Source organism: Oikopleura dioica, chromosome YSR (assembly GCF_907165135.1).
Source record: "Oikopleura dioica chromosome YSR, OKI2018_I68_1.0, whole genome shotgun sequence".
NCBI classification, from domain to species: Eukaryota; Metazoa; Chordata; class Appendicularia; order Copelata; family Oikopleuridae; genus Oikopleura; species Oikopleura dioica.
In genome coordinates, this window is record NC_137295.1 from 1044985 (window position 1) to 1069916 (window position 24932).

Below are 24932 nucleotides of genomic sequence, written 5' to 3' on the forward strand. Positions count from 1 at the left end.
TTCTTGAAGCCGAAGAGTGTTATCACAATGAGTAATATTCTATTGCTCATACAAGTGCGCTTTTATGAACGCGCGACTTGCAAAATAGGGCCTCGCTACCCAGAACAGGATTCGGCGCGCGCTACCCACTAGAGGATTATCTACAGTATTTTACCAAAAAATGAAGAATCGGAAATCTGCCTCTTTCAAAAAACGCTTTCAACTCTTTATTCCGAAACGCTTTTGGATCCTTTATTTAAATTGAGATAATCTCGTCCGAATCCCCTGCTAAACAAGAACCAGCCTAATTCGATGATTTTCGCTAACTCGTGCCCAAAAATTACGATAAAATGTGAAGTTATTAGAAATTAACTTTTCTATGCACTTTGAGATTCGACCAAAAGCGTTTGTTCGTTTTTGAAATTTTTAAATGAAGCAGTTCACAAAGTGCTTTTTTTGGATTATTTGCGCTAGATTTTAGATTCCAAAAATCGAAGAAATCGACGATCTCTCGAAGTTTTTATTCAAACTAAAAAAAGAAAGAAAAAATCAAAAGAGATAATTATCGTTTTATGATCTTTTTTCATCGCTAAAAAGGAAAATTGTTTTGGTCGTTTGTTTTCGAATAGATATGGAATAAAATCAGAAGACAGGAGATAAATTATGGAGTACTTTTTAGCCCTTTAATGAGAGTTTTAAAATCGCTCAAAAGACTTGACGGGGAAAAAGCACATCAAATACCCGCTCTGATTCTGCTCTGGCAAAACCATCTGACACAAATTTCGAAAAGTGGCAACGACTATCGGTTCCTTCTTCAGGGCATTAGCCATCTCCCATCATTTAAATTCATCAACGTTAATTTAGTTTTTAGAATTCTAGCATTGTTTTGTTTCTTTTTTATTTTTGCTTTCATCTTATGTGACAAAAACGAAGAAAGAGGAAAAAATGGAATGGCTGTTTACTGATCGAGAATCAAAGGGTTTATATTGATTGTGACAGTATTTCAATCAATTAAACTTTTGTTCGACGTCAAAAAAGCCACAATCGACGAGAGAGAAAGAGATAGAGAAGAGAAATAACGCGCTACAGTATGACTAAACAAGTCTTTGATTATTCAGCGAGATGCTTTCAAACAAATTTCGCTAAATGATAAAGCTTGGATAGTCAGCTTAGCGACAAACGACATTCAATTCAAACCCTATTATGAAAATAATGAAATAAAGAAACGAAGCGATGCTCCATTTATCCACATTAACACCCTTATCACGGACCTCTATCACGGTTTGGTTTTTCGACAGTTGAAAAGAAATAAGAAACTAACAGAAATAAGACTCCTTTCAGTTGATTGAAGTTAACGGATTTTTTGTTGGACATTTGCTGAATTGTGAAAGTTTTCAATTATAAATTGGCAAAATCCAATTCGTGGCGGATTTTTTTCGTAGCTTTGGGCGTGTTTTTCATTTTTTCTAGGCTTACTATAACTTATAGTCTATAAGATAACGAGTTTCATTATGGGACGGCTGAGATTTTCGGAATTCAATGATTCACGGGGCGCCGATGTCTACTGTGCTTACAGTGAAATACTGGAATTCCTGTCCACATGTGGAGAAACTGGCTTTGACTCTGATGAGAAAGAAATCGAAAAAGCACTTGCTTTTGGATGCGCATCAAAAATAATGTCTACGCTTTTCAATGGATATCTTTTAAATGGAGAAGTCAAGAAGGTGCAAGGTCCAAAGCGATCTCATCCTGTGTGCTTATTGTGTCTCTTCCTCAATCCCTCGCTCAAAAACTGTACGTTTTCGCCAACAGTCAAAAAGCTAAAATCATCAAGCCTGGCTTTTTAAGTAGGTACCCGCTGAAAACAATAAGTGATCGATTTCCTATCCCTTTTTGAACAAAACTTTGTGACAATAGTAAACAAGTACCCAAAAATTCGATTCCGAGCTCAAAATTTCGAAAAAAGTTCATCTTCCGGTCACTAGAGGTCATCAAAGTTCAAAAAAATCAGTTTTCTTTTTTGGCTGCAGGGATGTGCCTTTTGCTTTTTTTTCGAGTGCGGTGCGGTGCGAAGTGCGATTTTTTTTGCGGGTTTTTCTGCGGTGCGAAGTGCGATTTTTTCAAATTTTTCTTCGCAGTGCGACGCAGAGTGCGAAGTGCGAAATGTGGAAACAAATTGCGGAAATTTTTGCGATAGTGCGAAAAGTGCGGAAGTGCGAAAGTGCGAAGTGCGGAAAATAAATGAAAAGTGCGAAAAAATTGCGATTTTTTGAGAGAGTAGGAAAAATGAATAAAAATCACCGAAAATTTCTCCCACGCCCCGAATAGAAATAATTTTAAAAACTTCCAATCATAACCATTATTGAGGTTTAAACAATGATGATTTGAATTTTTTTGTGGGTGGGGTTGGGGACAGAACTGAGCTTGATCAACTCAGAGTTCAAAGCCTTTGTCAAGCCCCTTAAACTTAAAAATCATGGAACGGGGCTGAGACGGCCCAAAAAGACAAAAATTTACAGAAATTGTCTGCAAATGGACCGCAAAATCCGCAAAGTGCGAAGTGCGATGAAGGTTGAATAGTGCGGGATACGACTGCGAAAAGAATCGCACTTTTCAAAAATTTTGCGGAAAGTGCGAAGTGCGGTGCGATGAAAAATATCAGGTCTGAGTGCGGTGCGAAGTGCGAAATTTCCGTAATCGCACCTCGCACTGCGAAGTTTAGTGCGGAATCCGCACTGCGAAGGCACATCCCTGCAGCTTTTTCAAAAAAGCCTTCAACAGTCATGCTTTTTTCCGCGAAAATGGAAAACGAATTCGCGATTTGGCTGATTCAGAAGGATGGAAGCAGCTTGCCATGAAAAATATTAGATTGACGGACAGAATTCTGAGCTCTGGTTATGATTCGATGGAGACGGAGCATGTTCAAATTGAAGATGATGATGCAGATTCTGATGATGACTACAGTAAAGGAAGAGTTCGAAAAATCATTTTTCTAAATGTCTGAACAACAAAAATCAACTCTTTTCAAGGCAGTAGCCAGCCAAGTTTGGCTTCAAAGAGTTCTATTGACGAAGAAATCGTTCGTTATGATGCTGCATGTGATGAGCAATTGAGAGTCATTTGGTCCGCGGCAAAAGCTCAATTTTCCGACAATGTTCCAAATTTTACTTCTAAACGTCTCCTTAGCTATTGGACAAGTCCATATGTTCAATTAGTTATGCCACGGTTGGCGCGATGTGCAGAAAAAGTATCGTAGAAAAAGTATTTTTGAAAACTATCATTTTTATTTAAGGTCTTGTATATTCCAAGTTCATCCTCAGGGCTCGAACGCGAGTTTTCTTTTTTATCACAAATTACGAAGAATCCTAACCGAAATCAAATTCAATGTGAAACCTGTCTACAACTCCGACAATTCGCGACATCAACAGAATTTGAGGAATTTATCATTAAAGTTTGTAAAGAAGAAAACATCGAGCTGGATTTGTCATTCTTCGATTAGCCGAAATTACAGTCACTGTCAAACAAGAACCAATCGAAGAAAGCATATTTATCATTTGAAATTGTATTCTACTGATGGGGTGTTTGATAGCGGAATTTCCATCAGAGCGCTGTGACGAATCAGAGTGCCTATCTCAAGCGGGCCTGAGTTAGGCTAGTGAGGCCAGCTACCACACATTTTCTTGGTCGGCGCTCTGATTCGTCAGATGTTGGAAAAACGGGTTACGTGAATCTTATGGAAAATTCGAGAAAAATTATACGGACGAATCAGAGCGCCCGTCAGTGGGATGTCTGGTTACTAGCCTTACAAGCCCAAACCAGGCTCCGATGAGATTTTTTCCGCTATCCAACACCCCATCAGTAGTGTTAAAATGATCAATAAATTCAAAATAAAAATGAAAAAAAAAATTGGCCAAAAATGAGTGAACAGTGAACAGGACTTTCAAATCGCTGTTCACTCCAGAGTGAACATTGAACAGGGGTTTTCGGCAGATTTCGAACCCTGGTCTCTACTACTTTATGTCTGCGCTCGCTTTTTCTCGTGCCGTGTAACCCACCGTATAGCCGTGCCCTAGCGCTGGCATAACCTTTCTTAGGTTTTTTGATTCAAGACTTTTCTCGTTACTTGGGGCTACCCCCGGCTTGGAGCCTCACAACGCTAGTTTTACCCCCGATTGCCTTTGAGCTACACCTTCGCTCCCCTCATTTCACGACTGTTCGATAGTCGGTCCCATTACCAACCGACCAACACCGTATTTAACCGACCACAAGAGCATCTCATATGTGTTCCAACAGAAGAAGTTGAAGGCGTCGTTGCCAGTGCGGGTCTTGAAAATGTTTATGGGGCTACCCGGACTATGTCGCAAATGTCGCGAATGTCGCAATTTTGAAAAAAAAACAATTGTTCTAGAAAATATAACAAAATTGCCAAATTATCAAAAATTGTCATTTTTGACGCGAAAATATGCTGGAATTTCGTAAAAACGAAAAATATTGAAACGGTCATAAGTCAGTGCCCGCTCCGCGGGTTTACTGGTAGGAAACTCCTTGATTTGGCAGGTTACACATCTGTTTTTACGCCCCTACTGTTCCTAGGAACCCGAAAAATTCTCATTTTCTAGAGTGTTTTTGTTTTCAATTTTATTATTTTTTTTTGCTGCGACATTCGCGACATTCGCGAAATTCGCGACATTCGCAACATAGTCCGGGAGTCCCTGTTTATGAGACTCAGTCGTTTTGACGTGGCCTGTATCAAGCACGCGGGAAATGAGATCTTGCGATTATCGCTGCTGATGCGTTGTCTAGAGTCTTCAAGAATTCCGAGTTCAACGACTTTGACGATAGTGACGACGATAAGGGTAAAGTGTGTTTTAAGTGGTTCTAACACCGCGCACGCAAATCGGCGCCTTGCTAAAGATGACTCAGTACAATCTCCGCTCAAATGCTAGAAATCAGCAAAAAGAACGCGTTTTTGTCGTTTATGGAGTTGGTAACACGTACAAAATGATTCATAGGCTATAAATTATAGGGCACAACTTAGCGATGAGTACATCCTAAATCAAATTCATCTTAAGAAGCTCACTCAGCATGGGAACGGACTTAATAATGCTGAAAATGGCGCATACCGATCTCAACTATTTCTACCCGACGATCTTGCGCACTATCTTTGTAGCTTTGTGCACGTGAGCATGGGACATCGTGAATCCGAAGCGCTGGCAACAATCTTTTCGCGAAATTTCGCTGCGCGAAACAATCAGATAATCACCAATTATATTTGCACAGGATGCTCTAGTTGTGTTATGGACCATAAGTTATGGTCAAGCAAAAACCACCGCTCAACTCCTGCGAGCGACCACGGCCAAATATCGTTTGTGTTTCTTGGGCTAACACGTTTATGAACATCACTGACATGGGTGCTCCAGATGATCAAGGCAATCGATACGTGCTTGGGATTTTTGACTCTCTCACGCATTTTTTCGTCGCTGCTCCAATAGAAAAAAACCCGCAAGAAGTGTCGCTAAAACCTTTGCTACACTTCTACTCTGTCAAAATGTCACAAACTGTCGTATCATAACGGACAATGACGCCACTTTCCAAGCGATCGAGCTACTGCTGAAGAAGTTTCACATTACTGTTGGATTTATCAGTCCCAATTCACCGGCAGGCAATCGCATAGAAAGGTGCTGGCAAAAACTAAAGATCAAGAGTCAAAGAACTGAATTGTCATGTGATGCTTAGTCCCATGAGCTCTGTTATCTTGTGTTCTTGGTAAACAGATCTCCGTCAAAGAGTGTTAATTTTCTGAGCGAGTGTTTGGCTGATAGAAGCCTCCTTCTATCGATTTTTCAAACTTCGAAATACGAAGATCTACAGACCTACAATCCGACGGCCTGGTTTATCTCGGGCTGGTCGCGAGCCTTGGGAGTTGAACTTTCTCGGCCAGAAATGAAGAAGTTTTTGAACTCAGAACAGCCGCTTCTGAAGGCTGTTGAACTCAAACCAGGAACTGAAAAATTTTTTTCGGCGTCCCTAACACCACGAAACTAAAACCACGGTAATTTAAACTTTTGTTCAAAGGCCAAGCTACCTACTATGACCATGAAACTACAGGCGGGTTGCTTCGAATTCAAAACTACTTAAAGGCGCAGCTTGCGGCGTAATATCAGATTTTTGATGCCTCTCCCGAAATCGGATAAAATTCAATTTACTGGCTGTTCCAAAATTTTGGTAATAGAATTTCTTCTCCTTGAACCTCAGAATTGTATTTAATAGAAATAAAATTACAAAATTTTCCAGGGAAAATTTTCAGACCGATATCTTTATTTATCTGATTTTTTCATAAAATAATGATAGCATGACTTGAAGGAGCCACGTTGCTGGATGGCGGAATCCTTGAAGAACGCGCTTGAGGCGTAACATAAATCGACTTCTTTCGCACCCACTACATACGACTAGTTCGCGCTACGCCACTTGATATTTATGCGAATCTGACCTTCTAAGACTGTAGCCGAACTGCTTTCCTGGAACGACCTGCGAGCAAAAAAGACGTGCACGGAGAAACGACAAGTTGAGATCGCTGCGAATTCAATATTTTATTGGTAGAAACATACCGTCAATGTCTTGAAGAGATCTTGACAGAAGCTGAGCGGATGACGCTACAAAGACGCGATCATCACAGTGGCGCGTCTCATGTGTTCGGCCTCGTGAAGTTAGCTCTGGAAAGTCATAATACTTACAGTGGATATGGTCGATTCCGCAGATTTTTTTTACCAATTTCGCTGAAATCCGTGGAATTGACGACTTTGCCAGAATTCCACAGTTTTTTGACAAAAAGACCATCCTGATGTCAGAATTCATATTTTTGTTTCGCCAGAAATACATATTTTTGAGTAAGTATGAAAGTGAGAATTTTTACTTCTCATTTTCCGTGCTCTTTTCACTCGGAAGAAAATGCATTTGATGAAATATCGTCAAAAATATAGATTAAAGTTGCCTAAATAGCTCGAACAAACAAATTGGTTCGTTTTAACAGTAAAAATCTCAGCGGGCGCTCGAGTATGCCAGACTTAATCCCGTGTCAGGTGCAACTGAGTCGTGATAAAACTTCCAAATTTGCACAAAATACTAAGAAGGCATAAATCAATCCACATTTAAAATTTCAAATTTATCGGATTTATAGTTTTGGAATACCGAGCCCCTAAAGTCTTAAATGACATTGGAATGTACGATTCGTCCCACGCGGTTAAAAAATTAGGAAAGTCAAGGTTAGGGTGACTTGTAGTTTGTCTGCTTAAAATGCCTATTTTTAAATGAGTCCTTGGTATTGGACCCAGGCGTCACTTCAGAGGAGGTATCCTGGGGGTGAGACCCAGGCGTCACTTTTGTAATGAATATTGGGTCTGAGGCTAATTGTATACTCAGGGTCCACGCCCAACAAAAAGCTACCCGAAATAATGCTCGGAATATAGGATTCGGATTATCAGTTCAAGCTCAAGTAGACTCGGATAAGCAGCCAGGGAGACGACAGCACCATGACCCAGAAAAGAAGTGGGAGTTGATACGGGCGTAAGAGAGCGAGTCATTTAAGCAGCCGGTTAAGGTACTCGTAGAAAGAAGTTCTCAACAAGCAACCAGAAAAATTTGACTCGCAATACAAAGCGACTCTCGCTAGAAATCGTGAACTACAAAAAAGTCGCGCGTTGAATTTGCGCAGTCTTCACCTAAAAATCCGAATTCAATGTTTTAACAACCGATTGAAAATTTTTTTCTCGAAATTCGGAGGTACAAAGCCTCTTCATGTGGCATTTAGTTTCATTTGGGCTCAGTCATCACACGCCGAAAGCTCCATGATTTGCCCCCAGTTCACTCGAGTTTTGCCCAGCACCTCTCTTAGCAGGAGTGTAGGAGTTCCTGCATAGTCTTGATAGGGATTTCTACTCTGCTGCCCTCTGCTGGGGCCGCTGTGTCACACAGCCTGTGTGCATGATATATCATCAACTTCATACTCTGCAATAAACAAGAATTGAAAACGAATGAGATTGACAATGGCTTACCGGACTAAATTTCAGCCATTTTTTCTAGCTTAATTTAGCAGTAATATGGCCTATTTTTGGAAAGCCCAAGACCTGGGCTTTCATTTGGTACCCATATCGAGGGGGTAAGGTTATGCCCGCAAGGCAATTTTGAGGCCGGAAGTACAAAAATAGGCACTAGAACTCTTGCATAAAATTTTTCGATGCATTTAGGAGATCAAGAGCATTCGACAGTCAAGTAATAAGAAAGCTCATGCTCTGAGCTTTCTATAGAGCCCAAAAATCTAGCTGCCAGTCGGTCTGTGGCCTCCAGCGAGCGCTAGACGTCCAATTTTGGTGCCAAAATTTCGCTAAAATTAAAGACAATTCCACAAAAAGTGGCAAAAATGGGGAAATAGGTATTAAAATTGATTATTGATTTTCATAAACCCGTTGGCAGCTAGATTTCTTGGGCTCTATAGAAAGCTCAGAGTTTGAGCTTTCTAACAAACCGACTGTCGAATGTTCTAGATCGCCTAAATGCATCGAAAAATTTGATGCAAGAGTTCTAGTGCCTATTTTTGTACTTCCGGCCTCAAAATTGCCTTGCGGGCATAACCTAACTCCCTCGATATGGGTACCAAATGAAAGCCCAGGTCTTGGGCTTTCCAAAAATAGGCCATATTACTGCTAAAATAAGCTAGAAAAATGGCTGAAATTTAGTCCGGTAAGCCAAGAGATTGTGTTAAAGACAAGCAGGTCACTCCAACAATTGGTGACTGAAGTAAAGAACTCGCAACCCCAGACTGCTAGACCAGTACTACTGGCCTGTGGCGAAACATGAGGTACACCTACTCAATAACCAGTCTTGATGTGAAACTTCTGGATGCAATCGGAGACAAGGAGGCGACTCTCAGAGGAAAAACAACACAGATGTTCTGAACTTCCTGAAAAACAAATATGAGGACAATGCTGGAATAACGAGAGTCCCGATTCGGTTTCCTACAAGTTTGCTTGCCGGAATGTTGGAATTCTATGATCTGGAACTACATCGACTCGTTGCAGCACCGAAGGACAAGTACCCGAAGTCTGCCTGCTACTATCTTGAAGCCCCAGATCAAATGACGGAAATGGCGAAAATCATAGAAGCCATGGATAAGCTTGATGAAAACCTCAGGAAAATGATACGATTGAAGAAAATTGTTGAAGTGACACTTGTGAGTAAAGAAGATTTGGATGATTTGGCGTACAAAGCAGAGAAGTGCTTAGAAGATCAAAAACAGAAGGCTCATGAGGTAAAACAACAAATGGATGTGACGTGCCTCTTTGAGAATTTCGAAGCGGAACAGGCTGCTACATTGGAGAAGATTCAGCTCGAGGTGGTTAAGAATCAAACGATGTATGAGGAAAATATTGCAAATTTACGTCAAGTCGTTCAAGAGCTAGAAGATGAATTGAGTCACGATACTGAGAGAACTCGAGAGTTGGAAGCTGAAAATCGGAACCTGAAGGAGAGATATCGAGAGACGCTGGAAAGGAACGGAGATCTCCAAGAAGAGCTACGGAGGAAGAATGATGAACGAGGAGAGACCTTCATTCAGAAGATCAAACGTCAAATTACTCCAACCCGCAAAGCACCTGGTGTTGCGTCAGTAGGGCAATCAACTCCGGTTGAACCGACGACGCAGAGAGTCGGACAGACGAGCGACCCTGCGCGAACCGCGACCGCAGTGTCGACGCAACAACCAATCAGTGGCACAATTAGTGGTGCAATTAGTGGTCAACCGCAAGACGGGAGAAACACCAGGGTTCAATTCGAGAGACATCGTGAAAAGGCTCGTTAAGAAATCACTAGCTTCCTCAATGATCTATCGGATAAAAATAAGAGTCTGAATGCTTCGATGAGGAGTGAAGCTGAGGTGAGGATGGATCTTGATCTGGAACGACGTGGACGGAGTCGAGAAAGACGCTCTTGCGAACTGGCACATCAAACTTGATGTCGAAACTCACCGGGTGGCCGTAATCAGGCGCGGAGTAATGAACGTGAGTCGATATGGATAGACGACAGACCACTCTCTCGGGATCGAAATCACCGTCCTCTACGTTACGCGCCTTATAAGGGACGACGTGAGGAATACCGGGATGAGTCGCGACCGCGAGAGTATGGAGACGTGGCTTCAAGAAGGGAAGTTGGAAGAATGCAAGAAAAATCCTACTTTAAAACATCCATTAAACCTCCGACTTGGGAGAAGGGCTCATCTCATGCGCAGAGAATCAGCAATCTTAATGACTTTATCGACAAGTTATATGTGTTTCGAATGGTTACGCCGATGAATGACTATGAGATAATCTACTCAGCACTGGAGAAGAGTGACAGAATGGATATTTTTCGTGAGTTGACGCCTCAAAGCAGAAATAACGTTGACATTTTCGTTGCTCACTTGAGAAGAGCGCATGAAGGATCAGCAATGAAGCAGCGAGCAAATCTTGATAACATCAAACAGGGCTCAACAGAGTCACCGCTGAGCTTCTTTATGAGGTGCATTCGAGAGTATTACCTTGCAAGGGACATGTCTCCGCCAGGACCAGCCGAGATCTATGATGACGACAGACAGATGGATCTGATCCATCTTTTATGAGGGTTGAAGCAGCCGAGAGTGGCAGAACATGTTCGGCTGAATACGAAGAGAGTTGAATTTGCAATGCTTGGCAACTTAGCAAATGAAGCGGCGGAGGCAATGGAACAGACAACTCAGTACATGACGAATATAAGAGTCAACGAAGAACGAGATCCGAGGACACTTAAGTGCTTCAGGTGTGGCATGAAAGGTCATACAAAACATGAGTGCATGGCGAGCCCAAAGCAAAGAGGGCGATACAAGAGAAGTCTGAGTAGGTCACGCCGACAAGCTACTCCGTATCCTAAGCAATCAAACAGAGAGAACGACAAAAGTGCTTCGAGGAATCGAAAAGACAACTACGGAGACCAGAAGAGTGATCGTGATAAACGAGAGAGAAGCAATTCTCGAGAGTCACGAGGAGGAGACAAGACCGATCTCGCTCGCGGGATTTCGCCTTTACAGTTTTTATGGAATTTGTGGACATCAAATTTGTGGACTTTTTATAGATTTTAAGGGATTTTCTTGGGACACATTTAAACAGGGAGGGTATCAAATTTGTGGACATTTTACAGTTATTTATGGAATTTGTGGACATTATTTGTCCCCTCGTTTTCTGAAAAATGTCCACAAATTTGATATAAAGTCCCAAAAAAATGTCCCAACAATCTTCCTTAAATTTTTTGAGAAGGAAAAATTGCTGATTTTTTCAAAAAATAATAGGAAAAACAACACAAAAAGGAAGCTTGGGACGTAAATCTTTACAAAAGTAGATTTTTGACGAAAAATAGCTCTTTGCATATAAGAAGATTTCGATTGACATAAAATGTCCACAAATTTGATACCCTCCCTGTCTAAATGTGTCCCAAGAAAATCCCTTAAAATCTATAAAAAGTCCACAAATTTGATGTCCACAAATTCCATAAAAACTGTATGTCAATCGAAATCTTCTTATATGCAAAGAGCTGTTTTTCGTCAAAAATCTACTTTTGTAAAGATTCACGTCCCAAGCTTCCTTTTTGTGTTCTTTTTCCTATTATTTTTTGAAAAAATCAGCAATTTTTCCTTCTCAAAAAATTTAAGGAAGATTGTTGGGACATTTTTTGGGACTTTATATCAAATTTGTGGACATTTTTCAGAAAACGAGGGGACAAATAATGTCAACAAATTCCATAAATAACTGTAGTTATCGGACACGAAGTACTTCGGGCTCGAGATACGGCTCAAGACGTTCATCAAGACACTCATCGCGCAACCAGTCTCGGGATCAGTCCCGCGTAAGACGCAATAAGTGACTTTACTACGACGATTTGCATGCTGAAAAATTAACTGCTACTAAGAACGCTTATGGAGAAAATGCCGAAGCTTCCGGTGGTCCTTGTGAAAGCAAGGCCTCCGGACGGTGAAAAATCTTATGGAATCAACTGTGAAGCTCTCTTGGATACAGGCAGTATGATAGGCGCCATACATGAAGATCACCCTTTGGCAAAAGATGCAAAAACTGTGGAGAAGGAGTTGGACTTGATTGGATTTTCGAATCGGATCTCGGCTTAGAGCAATCGAGTGGTTCGACTTGCGATTGATCATTCGAGATCAGGTTCAAACATTGTACCGGAAATCGAACTCTATGTTATACCAAATCTTTCGTTCGAACTCATTCTTCGTACTCAGTTTTGGCTGACTTCATTCTACAATTTGACCAAAGGTACTGCACCATGAAGAACAGGTGGAACAACTATGCTTATCGGCTGGGATTGCTCACAGATGAGACAATACGAGTACATCAAACAGCGGTGGAAGAGCCTTTTGGTGAAGCTCGGGTGACCGTGAGTACAGAACTTGATGAATCAGCCTGATATAGCATCAACCTGATAGGACTCACCATAGACTCCATGGTGACATAATGGTCTTGAGAAATCCGCACACGACGTCTTTACGTTTGGATGAGAGTACTGTTTTCTTTGTTGCAGCAAAAGTGGCCGTGGAACCAGGACTCATTGCGAGCTTAAAAGAAGATCAAGCGTCAGAACCACGAGTGTAAAGAAATCGAACACGAAAACCCACCTCATATGAGAAGGCAGATGTCACTACCGAAGTTGGAGATGGAAAAGTTTGACATGGCTAGGGCCCACACGCAAAGAAAAATCGGTGACCGCATGATTCTATGAAAAAACCACCAATATAAAAAATGTAGCCCTTGAAATTATGGTCAAGAAAAGATGAAAAAACTGGAACGCGTAATTGTAAAATCTAGAGAAAAACGCGAAAAACGAACTTCCATATATGGTCATGAAATTTGACCGCATGCCCCTAGGCTACCAAAAATTTTTCTGAGGGTAGATTTTTATGCACTTATTACGATGAGCAAATAAAAACTGGAACGCGTAATTATAAATTTCGAGATATTCGGCTCTAAAGCCGAAAATTGGGGGCGCCCTGAGAATGTCTCCGAATGTCTCCAAAAATAACAAAAATGTTCTAGAAACTACGAATATCCGAATTTTGCCCGGACGATAGGAGGCGTGTAAATGAAAGTGTTACCTCCCGATCAATGAGTTTTCTACCACAAATTGCGCGGAGCGCTTCATTCTAGCGGATTTTCAAAAGAAAATCATTTTTACAGTATCTTACATTATTTTTTAGCTTATTTTTATTTTTGCGTATTTTCGAAAAAATCTCTTGAACATGTTTATTTTCCGAATTTCGGAGACATTCGGACACATTCCAAGTGTCGCCCGAAAATTGGCCTCTTTGCGTGTGGACCCTAGACATGGCAGGTCTCAATAAGGCTGAGAAAAATGGCTATGGATGTTATTCGCAACAATGACTCAGTCTTTTCCAGGTCGGAGTCAGACATTCGGCCTGGTTGTCGATACAATTATCCCTACAGAATTAACACCAGTACCGCGAGGCCACAACCACGGAAACCGATCCCAGTGGCGAGTGCACATAAAGAATATCTTCAAAAACACATTGAAGAGCTGGAAGCACAGAATGTGGTTGAAAAGGTATCCAATATCGACATTATATGTGCCTCATATGTAATCGTCAAGAAGGCTTCGGGGGAACTGAGGGCGTGCCTAGACTTGAGGCCGCTCAATGCAGTTACAATCAACCAACAAACAAACTGAACTTCAGTCCCACGAGGAGAAGTAGACTGGTATTTGAGCCCAGAGGACAAGCCCGACCGTCGCAAGATCCAATCACTGACAGAGATCACGCGCGTCAGAGGGATTTTCCGGGAGACAGACGACCAAGACACTCAATTCGTAGTCGACAACAATCTTCAAATATGGTTGAGAGCTCAGTTGAAAATATCTTGCTTCAAGGAACCAAGACGACTTTGCCGAAAAAGTTCGACATCGACGAAACGCTCGAGTACAACGATCAAAACGACAACTAAGACAACTACTCTGCTGTCGACCACCACAACGACAAAGACTACCACGCCGACACCTGCTCCAACGATTGCATATTATCCGGGTCAATGAGTTCGACAAAATGACATGAATACTGGTGTGTGCGTGAAAAATGGATCTCCGGTGGATGAAGGTATGGGAGAACTCGTGCAATGTGAAGAACCAGCGGCATGCTGCAGTCAATTTGATTGTAAGTATGGAGTCCAGCGTTCTATCGCGTCAGATATTATCAACTACGTCGCCAGCGCCTACAATGATACGACTCTGAAAGACACTCAAACCAGATTCTGCTTTGATGAATGGCATTCACGTGGCCGCAGAGACCTCTCATGGCTCAAATATTGGAGCCATGGGGACCACCTCGGTCCTGGATCAATCAACACAGAGGTCAGGAACCTGGGAACCACTGAGGATGCGAAGATGCAGGAACTGGCGCGCAAGATGATTAATGAATCTGAGCTGGACACTGCGATCAAGGCGACTTACTCCGAAATTTCCGTGTTAAAGGATCAATTATGCCTCGCAAATCAAGAGTCCGTAAACGAGCTGCGACTGTTGGAAATCCGGCTCGGATACTCTGATTTGCCAGACAGAATTGAGGACGCCGTCCGACAGTGCAGTCAAGGGAACTTGCCTGGAGGAATTCATCGGAAGTTGCTCAAACATGCGTGCCTGGCGCTAAATCCAACAAAAGAGCAGGCATGCGCTTCGACGGAAATACTGGATTCCTTCAGCTGTTCGATGAGACGTGTACGAATTCTAGATGATCAGATTCTGATTGACATCCGAATTCAAGTGCCGAAGTATGTTGATGGTTTAGTTGGAAAGCGATTACTCGCGTTTCCTTACCAATCAAAGAATCAAGGAACACATCAAGTACTGTCATCACTACCGAGCTACATTGGTATGAGCGAAAAACACCTGTTTAAAGTTGACTGCCGTGAGGAAATATATCGACGATACACGATCTGCGACTTTGGAGAAGTATCAATGGCGGTAAATGAGAACTAACAGTGTCTTTCCAGTCTGTTGGCACATTCGCGATCAGCTTAACTGTTCAGCAGATCTTCTCATTACAAAGGACCATCCTGTATCAGTGAGAATTTGCCTCAAGGATTGGCAGTTTGGTCAAGCAATCGTCTGGATGCATCTCACCGTACTTCGGGAACAAACTTGGCCGCGTGGTAGAAACTGTCCCGGCAATGTTAACAACACTACAAACTGTTGACGGTGCAAGCATCGACTGTGACGGAGCCACTCGGGAAGAACCACCCAATGAGGGAAATTCAACAATTGATACAGTCAGATCTGAGCTAGATCACATTCCATCCGAGAAGACAGAATCAGATATTCGAATGAGAGAAATGTCGATAATGAACAAGAATATAGAGCGGCTACAAGATAAGTGAAACCAGCACGAGAAAGACATTATTAAGAAAGAATCTTTCATAACTGGTCTGCTTAACTTGGACAGTAAGCATGAAACCACTGCAAAAGCGGTTGCTGGTGTTGTATTTTTCGTGCTCGTTATCATTGCCCTAGCGACTGGCTGTAAATGTTTGAAACATGTCTGCAAAGACGTTTACAGCAAGTGGCACCTTGGACGAAGTGAGTTGATCACTAATCGACTACATTACAACGCTGAGAACGAGAATATTGTTCGAGGCTCAACACTGTTACTTTGGACGCAATTCTCTAACTTGATTGATCAAATGGACTGACACACCTAACGACTACGGATTTTCGCTCGACTACAGATCACTTTTCACTCATGCTGCAAACATCTCAATCTTTCCCTTATCAACGACACTCCGCTCTGATGCGACCGGTGACACAGTGCCGCGCATTGGCATTCAGCCACTGACAATCAAACAAGTTCAAGAAGAATATTCTGACTACAGTTATTTATTCAAAATGATGGACTAAGACATGCTGCTTCGAGTGGAGTTGCTGGATGAAGAAGAGGCATCACTTAAAATGGCTTTCATGGATGAAAATAGATAAAGAAAGAAGCTAATCGGTGCACATGCAATGCTGACGACTCGTCAGTGACGAGGGCGAATTCTTGGTACCGTTCGACGAAATGGAAGCCGATATTCACCGATTTGAATCTACGAATAGAGAAAAGTCGTACATAATTGGATATAGTGACGGACCTTGAGCTACTCATGTCGCTAATCAGCTTCGTTTTGAGTAATGGTATGACAAGTTGACGATCACGAACTGTGCCCTCAAGGGTGAACCTGTACATCTGTACTGCTTTTCCACTGATTTGGAAAATCGACATGAGCAGCCATGCAATACGTCTGACAGGATCGTCACGATTTGAATGGGTAGATCGCCATACAATCTTCGAGAAAGAAGAATCAGATCTTCGTCCTCGAAGATGGTGCGGCGCTCACCCAACTGAAGTTGCCTCCCGAGGTACGATAGCTGGCTTGCGATGAAACTGTTGCTCGAGTAGGTCAACGTTTCACGCGAAATGCCGTCGAAAGGGTCAGCATCACCTTTAATTGATTAAAAATTGGTGGAGAAATGAACCTACCAAAAAATGTTCTTAAAGACATTTTTCTATTACTCGACTAAATAAGTTCTCTGTTCTAGAGATTAAAGATAAGGCTTCATTGTATCTGAATCTGTTTTCAGATCGTGTTTATCTAAGCCCGAATCGGCTTAATTTCGAGTCAAAAATGGCCTAAAATGGCCTTTTTCGAAATTTTCGAACTTTGACGCCTCCTAGTGGAAGGTTTGCCTTGAGCAAAGAACTTCTCTGTACTAGAGAATAGCGGATAGCACCTAGGCTATCCGTAGAGCTATTATACGCCCCAATTCATCAACCGGAATCGGCTGCCTTTCCAGTTGAAAATGGCCAAAACGGGGGGGGGATCCCTTAAGTTGCTTGGCCTTAAGTTAGGGTTTCACTGTTTTTGCGTATTGAATTTCAAAATTTGATCGTAATTTTGACAGAAGGTTATTTAGAGTAAATTTATTTTAACATAAAAATTTTTGATTCAAAATAATTTCTTGAAAAATTGATCTCGGCGATTTTAGCATTGCTTGAAAGTATGATTCACTTTATGGGCCCATGAATCTAAAATATCCTGTTTCAGAGAAAGCCAAGACTACAATGATGTTTTTGTGCTCGGAGCTTTCAAAAAGACCTCATTGATAAAAATTGAAGCCAGCCTATTTTTTCGATTAATTTCTAGACCGCAAAACTTGCAATCGTTTTATTCAATTACATGTGATATGTGAGCAGGAATCGATAGAATAAAATCAGTTGGAGTGATTTTCAGATCTGCTAACAAGTCCCCATAAGACTGAAGGTATTTCAAGTCTTGGTTGACAATCTCGTGCTTGAGTTCCACTAGCCGCCCCATAACAGTTTCCATAAGTTTTTAAGAATTAATTTTTCCTTTATGAAAATGATCAACGTGTCAGTAACCGATTTCAACTATGCTTAGGGTGTGCACAGTAAAAAATTCGGAAAATTTTTTGAATCTAAAACATAACCCAACTAAAAGGTCCATTTTTATCGAAGGATCATTTTATTTCATTACAAGAAAGTCCAAAAAGCGCATTTTAACCTCTTTATTCACGTGACAAGGGCTGATTTAACATACTTTTGCCTGTAAATAAAGAGTGCCAAAAGGTAACCTCGTAATTTTCTTACAGTAAATAGGTGATATGCGGTCGATAGGAGACTTGGTCTCCTAGCTCACACTTTTACAAAGCGCAGTCACTGGGAGACTCTTTTCTCCCAGCTGAATTCTTACGAAAAATGCTGTAAATAGGAGACTCTAGAATAAAGACGTGCTAAGGGCCGGGTACTGAGAAATGGGTCAATTGTTGCTAGAATTTGCTTAGAATTAGTCTAGAATAGGGTCGGCTAAAAATATTTTTTGATCTCCGATTTTTTGAAACCAGTTTCAGTGGATTCGCGGTGCTCAAAAACCTTAATAAACCAAAAATTGCTGAGATTCGATGTTCGGGTCTCATTCAAGGGCATGTTTCCAAAAATTGAGACTTGAATTTGACATAGTTGCTTAAAAATTAAATTCGCTATATATTCAAGGCGAATGATATATTTGATGACAAAATATCAATTATAATTCTTATAATCAAATTATACAGGCAATGAACAGAAAAGAGATTAAAAACTCATGTACTATTTTTATGGAAGGGTGTTTTGTGACAATTCCCCTTTTATATGGATAACACAGGTATTTATTCATTTATAAATAAATTAAAAGAGATGTTTAAATTCCAAATTTTTGCTCGTATGTATGGGTATCGTCACTGATATTCATGAGAGTCTGATATCAAAGGATCTGTTGGTCTCTATATGTATCATAAAGAGGTCTTGAATGACCTTCAGCAATATATATGTACTTTCTAGTCGTTCAAATGTCACAAAATGTCTTTTTGAATTATGCTGAAGTCATCGGAAGTCCTGCTACTGGAACCTTACCAATACCTTTGATCTGTAAGGTAATGTCTGTATAAGAAACCGTCAATGACCTCCGAGATCAGGGGTCTGGATTTTGGCCAAAAATGAAAAGCGAAAGCGAAAATTTTTCAAAAATTTAAGGCGAAAGCGAAGCGAAGCGAATTAAAATTTCGAAAGCGAAAGCGAAGCGAAGCGAAAAATTTTTCAAAAAGCGAAAAAAGCGAAAATTTTCCGAAAAAATGTAACTTTGAAAAAGTGTCCATTTTAAGTTCGGTTTTAATTTTATTTATTTTTCGGGCATTCGTACAATATAATTTTGTCAGTATTGGCTACTTTGAAAACATTAAAATGATCTCAGTAAAGCTCTAAAAAGTGGAAGCTTATGTCAATAAGCAAAATTTCCACTTAAGCTTTCGCTAAATCTAATAAAAATAACAAAATATTCAACTCTTAGAACGATTTCTTTTGAGCGAAATTTCGCTTAAATTTTTGCTAAAAAGCGAAAGCGAAGCGAAGCGAATTGAAATTCCAAAAAGCGAAAGCGAAGCGAAGCGAATTCGCTTCGCTCTGCTTCGCTTCGCTCATGAGCGAAGTCGCTAAGCGAATCCAGACCCCTGCCGAGATAACATAGAGTCATTTACAGGGTTTAATTTTTTTCACCGTTCACCCCCTAACTAAATCTCTTTTAGAATGACCTTTAAAGTATCAGAAGCATAGTTGGAAAAACGTGCGCGTGCGTGCGTGTTTTGCGCACGCGCACGCACGCGCATCCGGGGATAAAAAAAGCGCATGTGCGCGCACGCGTTCGAATTGGAAAAATAGGGTTTTTTCTTCGGAATTTTGAGTTTTTGGCCTTCCTCAAAAATTTTATCAAATATCTGAAAAAAGAAAAATAATTTTTTGTTGTTTTCAAAGAGCCCTTGACTTGTTTTTATAGAAACAAAGTCAATATTGAATAGTGTTTATACGAAAATATATTGAAATTAGCTCAATTCTAGCTGAAAAGACTAAAGAATTATGACGCAAACAGGTTCGCACATGCGCGCACGTGCGCGAACGCACCCGCACGCGGGTTCTGAAAATCTCTGCGCACGTGCACGCACGCGCACTGGGATTTTGAAAAATTCGCGCACGCACCCGCACGCGGTTTTCGGGTGTTTTTCCAACTATGATCAGAAGTCCTCAAACTGATACCTATCATCTGTTAGTCAGTGTCTGTATTAGAAAGGCTTAGTTAATGATTTCCAAAATTGCATACAGTCATAGACACGGTTCAAGATTCACAAAATTTCTTTTTGAATAATCCTCAAAGTATCAGACGTCCTCTTATGCACTCTTCGCCCGCATTTTTTCTATTGTTTATTTCTAGACTTGCTCAAAGTGATTGCGTGAGTAGTGCATCCTTTACCAATTCGGATTCGTTTTTAAGAACTGTAGCTATTCTTCTCTGACCTGCAAATCATTATTTCTTGAACTACATACTCCATTGTCTTAGCCGGGATTTTTCTTGCATCCAGCCTTAAAGAAAAACCATCCAAAGACGTCAAATTCAAAGACGTCAAAAGATTCTGACGATCGCCTTTTCTCACTTCGAACAAGTCAATGAAAATCTTCTGATATGCAACAATAGCTCAACTTTCGCCTCATCTGCTGAAATTCTGTTCTCGTCAATCTTATAGGCTATAAAAAGATTTTATCTAAGACTTTATTAAGCTTCTGCTCGGTTGTGAGACACATGAAATCATCCACATATAACAGTAGCACATAAATTATGTGACATAATCTTCTTGATCTTCCATCAAATCAGCCATCATCAAATGAATAAAATACAGTTTTTTTCCATCTTAAGAAGCCTTTCGAGATTACAAGGGCTAAGAAAAAGTCCTCTTAAATTAGAAATTTTCGAGTCCAGTCAGGTATAGTTTTTAATGGGATATGTGGCCATCAAATTTGTGGACATTTTCCTGCTGGTCAATTTTTTTCAATTTACAATATATTCTGACCAAAAAGCTCACTTTTTCTTGATAAAGAAAGATCGGATTGAAGGCTGAAAGAAGGGCACAGAAACATTCTTTTGGTCTTGAGTTGACGGAGTAAGAAGAGGACGATCAAAAACGCTCAGAAAACGCAAAGGAAGAGAAAAAGTCAAGAAATAAAACTTCTCGAAAAAGAAGAAAAATTATTATGTGGACATTTCTGAGAAAGTCGGGGGACAAAATATGACCACAAATTCCAAAAATGAAAAGCGAAAGCGAAAATTTTTCAAAAATTTAAACAAAAGCGAAGCGAATCAAAATTTCTCAACTTCAACTTTATCCCTTTTAGCTCTCGACTAACAACTGTACATCATCGACGCCGTCAAAACCTCCCCTGATGTCCAGCTCTCCTTGCAAAAAAAAAAAACGAAACTTTTTACCCCTGTGCATTTTTCTATTTTCAAAAACATATCTACTGTTTTTCTTACTATTGTGTATCCCTTTAGTTACCAAAAGGTGTGCTTCTTCTCATTCTCCTGTGATTTATACATCAAAATTTACCAACCCAAATTGGGGGAAGGGTGAAGTGTTCTAGTTTAGCTACAGTCCCTAGGCCGTCAATCATAGAGCCTATATAAAGCCTGATCAAAGCCCCCTTTAGCCCATGTTAGTTGCTCCCCGCTGACTCTCACTCTTTTCGTCAGCAGTACACTTGAGTGATTTTGCATTTTTGCAAACTTTGCAGCCTCATAATTTCTCAACCCTTTTATAAATATTTTTGAAAAAAGGGTCCAAACGCTTGTTTATAACAGTTGTTTAACATATCTACCGCGATTATCATTCCTGAATGACGGACTCTCATCCGTCATTCAGTCGTTTGGACATTTTACAATGCAAAATTTGTCCGAACGAGCGAAAAGTGCGTGGGCGGCCCTGATTCTCCGGTCACTCAGAAATGATAATCAATTTTGAGAATCATACGAGCATTATTAAGGTAAAACGGCTCAATCAGGGGTTCGCTGATCAAAATGTAACTTTGAAAAAGTGTCCATTTTAAGTTCGGTTTTAATTTTATTTATTTTTCGGGCATTCGTACAATACCGTTGCGCTCTCACTTTTGCGGCGGTGAAAAATCTCGATCTGAAGCCCCATCAGATCGAGATTTAGCGCGAGGCGTGTATTTTCTGAGACGTACAACACCTACCACACTCCCCGCAGATCAGAGCTTTGCCGAGCGCGCACCAATCAGAGCGCGGCGTGAAATAAGCGCCCTCACTCGGAAATAAAATGAAGAATAAGGTTAATTAAAATAAACGGGTTTTTTGACGGGATTAATGAATTGAAAACTTATTTTTTCTTAATAAGGCGCTTATTTTATAATAATCTTTCAATTATATAATATCATCATAATAATATAGTTACATATAATATAGTTTAAATAAATTGATCGATTATTAAACTAAATTTTATTGGCTTTTCCACACTCAATCCCGGCTTCAACCACTTCAATATTTGCTTCAACAACTTCGATCCTAGCTTTACAGAAGTCAATCCTGGTCGTTCCAGCGTCAATCCCGGCTTCTTAAGATCCGATCCGGGCGTCACTTTCTTCAATTCTAGCTTCTCAGATGCCAGTCCCGGCTTTTCAGTTTTCTATTATTGCTTCTTGAATAATAACGTAATTTACCCCTGCGAAACCTGCTATATCAACACACTCGTGACCAAAACTGGCGTTACGAAACTGGTTTATTCTGTACAGCAGTTAACCAACTTCTCAGATAAAACGCGTGCGACCACAGTGACGACTCAGGCAATCACAGCGGCGGCTTGGACGACGTTGGAGAAGCTGGAGGAAGCTGCGGTCCCAAAACAGGATAAACCTAAAGACCTGTTAGCCTGAGCAATCTCTTACTTGCCCTTAACAGGACTTCCGTTTCTCTACCTCGAGTTTGGTACGCTCAGCGCGAATAACGCGAAAGCACTGAGTCGTACTCAACACGAGGTCCGCGTAGGTGTACTCTTCCTCGGGGCGAACCTTTTGGTAGCTCCGATATACACCAACCATTACGTCCCCCACATTTTATCGAAGTGTATACCTTTAGCGGCGCGGTCCTCCTCGGCCGCGTTTTCCGTATCCAGGTCGCGATGGGGCCGGTCGTTTGTACGCGTTCGGCGGGCGGAATCCTCCGCTTGTTTCGCCAAGGTCTCGGCCCTCCGTGATTACTCGCCAATTGTAGCACCAATTCGGTCTGCGAACGCGTTCCACCAGGTAGTTGTTTGTTTCCTGGTTCCATCTAACTCCCAACGCCCTCAGTTCGCCGTTATTTTGCACCGTTATTATCGGTGCCTCGCCTTGGTGGTCCAGCGCGAACACGTTGGTCAGTTTGGCCTTGTCCGACCAATTCTTCAGGTACGTAATGGTCTCTTCGACAGACCAGGATTTCATCCCTTCAATTTGACCCAGAAAGTTCAGAGCCCCTTCGCGCATTTTCACCGCTTCATGGTTGACTCGGGTCACCCATTCCGCGATTTCATCCTCATCCGTCGTTCCAGTTGGCGGGGGTTCGATCTTAAAATCCTGTCACGCGTGAATTACTGTTTCGGGGAGCCGGTCGATTGATTTTTATCATCTGACGCGGCCGGCTGATAGTGGCAACTGTTCACTTACCCATGACGGCGCGATGGCTCCCAAGAGCTGTCTTCCGCAGTATAAAGCTTGGTCCACAATGTCATCAGGACTAACTTCAGCCATTGTTTGAGAGATCAGCTTTTTTAAACCAGCCGTCCCTCCTTCAACGCGAGCTAGACGCATCTTGAAGCCACTGTTTCGGGGGCTGAACGGATCAGTTTCCACATAGAGGTGAGAGCAATACATGTTTACGCGGTTCGGCGCTTCTAGCCACGCGGTCAGGATGTCTCTTAATTTTGGTTTATTATTTTTCTAAATTATTTTTAGTTTTACCTAGACGCGCGCAATGTCAGCAGTCGAAATCCAACGGAGGACTGCTTATTCCATCTCTGAAATCCTCAAGTAAGTTATTTTTCTTCCTTGATTTTTACCTCTTCCTCGAGGAATAACGCGCTTTCTTCCGCGGATGCCACGTTTTTTACGGTCGCTTCCAAACTTGACAAGAACGCGGCAACTTCTCTATCAGTTTCGTTGATTTTAAATTCCTTGACGTTTTTTAACGCGTCAATGAATTTATTTAGCCGGACACCGATTCGCAGCGTTATTACCGCTTCACGGCTTGCATCTTCTATGTCAGCTTGAATGGCGGCCCGCGATTGGCTGGCTGACATCAACCGCGTTTCGTTCCCGAACATGTTTCGCGGCTGATTTTGATTTTTGTGCGCGTTAATGTCGAGAAAGCTCCCCGGCCTGACCATATCCATGCGGGGTGAATCGCCCCCTGCCATTCTAGAGAAAAAAATTTTTTTTTTTTTGACAATTTCGTTTAAGTTCTATTCCAAATTTTCCAGATTTTTTAAAGTGACCAGTTCTTCTATTCGCGGTTCATTGTTCTGTTCCTTCTTCAGCTTCTAAAATTATGTTTTTAGAAATTTCGACACGTACGCCGATGCTACTATTGGCCGGAATGACGCGGTCCGCCAGTTGATTGCTCAGTCGAAAGCTACTCGAAATGGGCAACCGCGGGCTTATTCTAGTGCTCTTTCCAAGTTCGAATTTGACCATGGAGGGCGAGGCGCCAGAATTGTTTTCCGACGTGCCGGCATTCATGACCAAATTGTCGGCCGAAAAGCCCTCGATGAGATTTTGCTTGCCCGCGTTTCAGACGAACAAATTCAGCGCGGGAGCCTTCGGCTCCGTCTTCGATTCCGCGTCGGGGCCAACGATGTCATTGTCCCCGTTGATTTCCGATTGCCCAACAAAGGATCAAACAAACAAGATGTTCACGGCCTTGTTTTTGCCATGGACTCCGCGATGTATCAAGTTCGCGATCCTAAAGTCACCAACGACGCGAAAGTCAAATTTCGCCGCGCCTTCTTGGAGAGGGTTGCTCGCTGGGCGACCTTGACCGTGGTGGCTCTCACCAAATATTGGGTTCACGCTGGTCCCTGCTCTTTCGAATTAGCCGGAGTGCCCCGAGAGACCGCCGAGGCTCACCCAGATGAATCTACCGCCTATTCCTTTCGCGGGCGAAATCCCTGGCTTGTTTTCCTGATCTGGTGCCAGTACATGCATGGGGTGAGTTTCGAATTTATGGATTAAATAAGCATCCTTTTATAACTTAAAGCATCATTTTAATATTTGCTTTTTAGCGCGTCGTTTCTTGCAATCGAAATCCTGACTGGCCTATGAACCGCGTCCCCATTCAACTACTTTTCGACCGAGATCAACTGAATATCCCTGGGTCGCCCCAGGCGATAATTCTTACCGCGATTAAAGCCGTTCTTGGTGACCAAATCTTTGCCGGTGATGGGCTCCAGCGACGCGACCACGGGGAGTTTACGCGATTCCA

General features: G+C 41.7%; 1 long non-coding RNA gene across 1 annotated transcript in view; it reads right to left on the minus strand.

The window, feature by feature from the left end:
- LOC145710780 (uncharacterized) overlaps positions 1-24932 on the minus strand; it is a 99802-nt gene that overhangs the window by 14252 nt on the left and 60618 nt on the right. The window contains exon 3 of the long non-coding RNA XR_014135079.1: positions 17268-17440. This is a non-coding gene — a long non-coding RNA (uncharacterized LOC145710780). The remainder of the gene's footprint in view (positions 1-17267; positions 17441-24932) is intronic.